Source organism: Varroa jacobsoni, unplaced genomic scaffold, assembly GCF_002532875.2.
Source record: "Varroa jacobsoni isolate VJ856 unplaced genomic scaffold, vjacob_1.0 scaffold_150, whole genome shotgun sequence".
Taxonomy (NCBI): Eukaryota; Metazoa; Arthropoda; class Arachnida; order Mesostigmata; family Varroidae; genus Varroa; species Varroa jacobsoni.
In genome coordinates, this window is record NW_019213052.1 from 300452 (window position 1) to 305677 (window position 5226).

The window sequence follows — 5226 nt, forward strand, 5'->3', positions numbered from 1 at the left end:
AGTGAGTGGGTGTGATGCAGGTTATTTGGTTTTTCGCAGAGCGCTCCTGTATTTCTCTTTACATTCGCCCTGCCTACCCACCCATCTAGCTGCCTACGTACCGCCCATTGCTCGTATTGCTGGCCAAAGTGGGCAACCGTAGATCCGGTGCCCGTCAAACTGTTCCGCCTTGTGAGTCTTCTTTTGGTTCCTTGATTCGCTGGGCCACTTTTCGACGACCCATTCGCCCCTGGCAGCTTCTAGCTGCTAAACCCAGTGAAGGAAGGCTGCTACAGGCGCGCCGTTTTCCGACACAACGAAAGCACACGACGAAAATTGTGAGAAAGCAGCACTATTTTCTTATACTGTTAGATAGTAAAGCGACAAACTGATTACGACTCTTTTCTTTTTCGGATATTCTATCGACTTGTAAAGTAACCAATTTTGTAGGTACTATACACTAAAACGGTAAAAAAGTTTGTTTACCGTTAAGAGGCGTTAAGTATGTATAAATAATAGTAGTCCATGGAAAACATTATATATGCATGTGTTATCCGTGCAGCTGCGCATCCGTATATTGAAGAAGCTCATGCGTTGTAAAAAGCACCACGTCACGTAAACCCATCATTCGAACAACAATATCACACTACTGGTATGTAATTCTAAGTCTGCGGCGTTAATGTGTTCGTAAGCAGTGGAATTGTAAGAATGTTAATTAGGAGACGAGCGAGAAGCTGCCTGTCCTCACTAGAGACTATCTCAAGAAAAATTGACTTCGTTGTAGCTTTAGTATTGAAAAACACTTCGTTGCAAACCTTACCTGCGGAAAAGGCTGGGTTCAATTAGATTGGACATGGGCCGGTGGGTTGGAGATATCAATTCGACAGTTAGGACGTGGAAAAAAAAGCATATGACCTATTTCGCTAAACATTAGATTGATGTTTCTTGAAAATTCAGTTTACTGTAACTTTAATGCTAACTTAATCCATTAAACCCTATGAACCATAAGAATGCTACATATTGTCCACCACTTCAAAAAGCTCAAAGTTCACAGCTTTTCATAACTCAGCTGTGACAATTAGCGACGCTGTTCATCGCTGTCGCACGATTGGTTCTTTTTAAAGTGGACTGATGCTTAAATAAATGCTTTCGGCTTTACGTCTGGAACTTCCGTTCAGGTGACTGTTCCTCTGAACAAAATTAAGTGTCTCTATCCGCTCTCGGGCCTTGTTTTAGTTGGTTAAGTGCTAATGCATTATGCAGATGAGATTTCATTGCTAAAATATTCGTCTGTTACTGTTTAACTTCCATGGATGAGTCTTCGTTAGAAACTAAGTCTAATAGTATTTCAAACCAAGGATTGCCTCATGAGTTCGTTAGTGGCGTTCCATTCCATCCTCCTGCAGCACGCACTGAGTTCCGCACGGAGTCCCCTCCTTTGCTCGACCAAGTTAGCCGACATTGTCGCAATTGTCCTATATGCTCGCTGATTTCCACCTCAGATCATATTAAGTTGCGTGAACAAACACGTTGCCGGTGAATTATCACGGAAGTAGCGAATTCGTTGATGTTTATCGCGATAATTAACAAACTAAGCACGCTAGCGCTAGGAAACAATCCAAAAGGGGTTCCTACGAATAGCTGGCTTGATCAATCTGGTTTGCCGTATCGCTCTGTCCTACTTGTTTTCCGATATTGTAAGGTATCTAGAATAACACATTCTCGTGCTACGTGTCTGTAACCCAGCTCAATTCCTCGTGACGTGATTAGCGTTTTTGAGAAAATTCTCTAGGAGGTGACAAAGAACCGCCTATGAGAAAGGCCGCCCCCGTAACACGAAATACGGTCGTTCCGGAACGTTAGCGCCTATTTCTAGTCTTACAGCGGCTCTTCTAAACTCTCCCGTTATTGATGCTTGTGGCGTGTCGTGTAGTGTTCTACCGCCTCTAGAAGTGAAGCTGTTAGTTTCACGGATGGTCGAATCCTGCTTAGCCATTTCTTTCGGGAGACTAAAGTAACAAGCAGCAAAAAGGGGATGGGTCATCTTCTTTACTCCGCCTAGTTCTTTGAAAGTAATAAATATGTAGAACTTTACGTATGGCCACCGTGGCCAGAAAGCTGCTGCCGTGGCTGCCGCCATTATTCTAACCATCGGCCATCAGCCCCAGTAGCAACACCAGCAGCTCCGCTATTTTTACAATTAAAAAACGATGAGATGATTCCACTGAGAACGGTTAGATAAGTCTGTAGGAAAACCAGGAGTGCTCCAAGCCAAGTCGGGGCAGTGCAAATACGTTAGGTAAAGAGCTAGTTAGACAGGTGACGGGTTGCGTTAAAGGCATTGTAGGGACTGAAGATCATGTATTTCAGCGTTTTTGGATCTTCCTACATCTTTGGACTGAGGCACACAACCGATTTTAGTATATAGCATAGAAATCGAGGGTACCAGTGATCATAGTTGTTTGTGTGTGTGTGTGTGTTAATATCACTACTTTTTCTAGAACATAGATTAGCACAATTAATTAAGGATGCAAAATAGGCCTCATTAGTATCGATGTTGTGGTTTGATGCTAGACTAGTGGTATAAGTTATATCGTGCGACAAATTGAAGCGTAAACAAAACTCTATACTGCTATATTGTAGTAAAGACTTAATAGATCGCAATCGTTTGTTTGTAAGAGCCTGCGGTAAAAGCAACCTTTTTCGTTACGATGTACGAAGAACGAGTATCTTAATAATAGCGCATAACGTTGAGCGATTCTACGAAGACGGCATTCAACTCCGTAAGGTTGAAATAAGTAATTCTAAACGGCTAAGATGATAATCCGGAAGTCAAATACGAATCTAAAAAAGAAAGATCCCACTTCGCGATTCATCTAGCAACCGACGCCTTGAAGTACGGTAGGGCTTAACTGCCTCTCGATATCATCAGCCAGTAGCTAGTTACCTGCAAACAAACGGTAGCATTTCTGCACAAAGATCAATTTAGGCAGTAAGACATTTGTCATGTCGATGTCGATGCAAGATAAAGGATCGAAGACCAACTGCGATGTGGAACTTTGAGGATACGCTCGTCTAGGCATGCTTCCGTAATGGTGTAACAGAGATTTGTTTCGCTACCAAACTTAAAGTCACTTAAAAAGGTGATCTAGGCTTGAGATCTGGTCTAAAGCAATTGGGAAACACCTATTAAGGTTCGAGCGAGGGACAAACACAGTTCGCTTCGTGAGGGGAGTCATATAGTTGAAGCAGCGATCTTCTACTGAGAGTATTTACCTTAGGACTATTATGAATGTTCGCAGATACTTCACATTTACTTTTAAATTACGGTTTTGTAATTACCTGAGCTGAATATTCGCTTGGAAATGCCATGCCTACCAAAATTACATTCTGATCAAATGGCTCGCAGTCCCACGACACTTAACGCACTTCATGAGCCATCTTCCGCCTAGCCCCAATTGCACCATTGGATCACATATTGTGTACAAAAGTTTTCGTCCTCGTTCCCGTGTAATCCTTACACACAATATCTAGCGGAGGGTAGCAAAACGGTCCGAAATAGAAGAAAGAACGCAGCACGAACAGTGGCTAAACAGAGCGAACAGCTAGCTTTAGCGAGTCCTTTGCAGTCACTCGCCGTCCAAGGGTGCTTCAGGCCCAGTCCACTTAAAGAAGCGCTTTTCTTTGTTATTCTCATGGAGATGCAGGAGTCAGCACGGAATAGTAGATTAAGTTGAATCTCTTGGATAGCATCAGTAGTTCGCACAGGCGCAGCAAAGAGTGAGGCAACCGCCTATGGAGAGCGAGTAAGTGGCGGTGGGAGAAAAATATATATGCGGCCATCGGGGGCGGATAAGCGTCCTACTCGGGTAGGGCTGAGGCGAGGCCGCACACGAAGGCATCGTCACGAGTGCTCCAGTCTTTTGCTCTTCGTTTACGTCCTTGACTAAAAACGCCAACGTGTATCACAGTGGTGTGACGTCGCAGACAAGGTTGTTATATGGCTGTCAGTAAGAAGCTCTCTGTATTTAGATCTGAATGCTGACATAGGTACAGAATAGGAGATATGGAAATGCGTTGAAGGCCTTTGATGCTTGACTCAGCAGATTTGCCAGAATCAAATTTTGCAAAACGCACGAGAGGCCGGAATAAAAGCTAAACATTTTGCTACTTCGTTGGAAAATTTACTGCGACTGTAAAGGAAGTCGCTAAATGTACACCTGCATTATCGAGTGTTATACCGTGAAGTTAAAATTAATACATCTGTAATACACTCCAATAATGGGTCCTGATACATTGTCGAACCAATGTGAAATGTGTAGGAATGGGTTACTAATAGGAGAAGTATTTGCCATAGATTGACAGTACTTAGTCACAAAGCCAAAACTTCCTTGAAGATTTACATTGCCCCACAGAACAGTCACGATCTGTCTTATACGGTTACTACCTACCTATAAGAGTACCTCTCGTGGTCTACGTTTCATTATGAAGTCGCATTATAATTTTGTAAAAAACACATCAGTAGTAATGTTTTGATGTGCGACTGCTAAACGTTATACAAATATCAATGTCTGTCATTACTTATATCAGCTTCAAAAACGAATTCCTCTGGATTGAATTTTTAGATAGTGACGGAAATACCATACTATTAGGCGATATATCTTTAAATATAACAATGGAAGGCGTAGTTATCGCAGGGTGCAACATTACGAGCATCCATAGGCGGCATTTGATATTCGATCACCATTAGCGCGCTCGCAACGTTACTCAAATAACAATCACTTTCGGATCACACATAACTCCAATTAGTTGAAAGAATATTGAAACTTTTTCGAAACTTCCCCCGACCAACTTTCAACTTACCTGAACAGAATTAATTTGGCTTCTCCTCGTTTGTTCGCTCTATCGGGAAACGTAGGCCGGGCGCTTCTTCGTGCACTGATTGCAATTAGGTGTCGTAGAGCAGAAGGCGTTCAAGAACGGACCAACCTGTCCCGTTGAAAAATTACGATCTTACGAATGCTGGACCTAGATTAATGCCACTTATCGAGCGTGTCGACAATTACCAAAGAGCGCTGGAGTTCGGCTAAAGTGACGATACCAGCTACTATGGGTCTATTCTCATCTGATCAGAGTTATTATTAAGGAGCCTTTAACTCATCAAGGTGTCACCTTGCACCAGGGCTACTAATTGAATAACGTTAAAGACAAAAAAAAATTGCCAGTTACCTTTAAAGCTGGATTCAG

General features: G+C 42.7%; 1 long non-coding RNA gene across 1 annotated transcript; it reads right to left on the bottom strand.

Moving 5' to 3' along the window:
* Positions 1-543: 543 nt before the first annotated feature.
* Positions 544-5220, bottom strand: LOC147753867 (uncharacterized). Its single transcript, XR_015314678.1, has 3 exons — positions 4843-5220; positions 3322-3925; positions 544-2948 (listed from the first exon to the last, which is right to left on the bottom strand). It is a non-coding gene; the product is annotated as an uncharacterized LOC147753867 (long non-coding RNA).
* Positions 5221-5226: the final 6 nt, after the last annotated feature.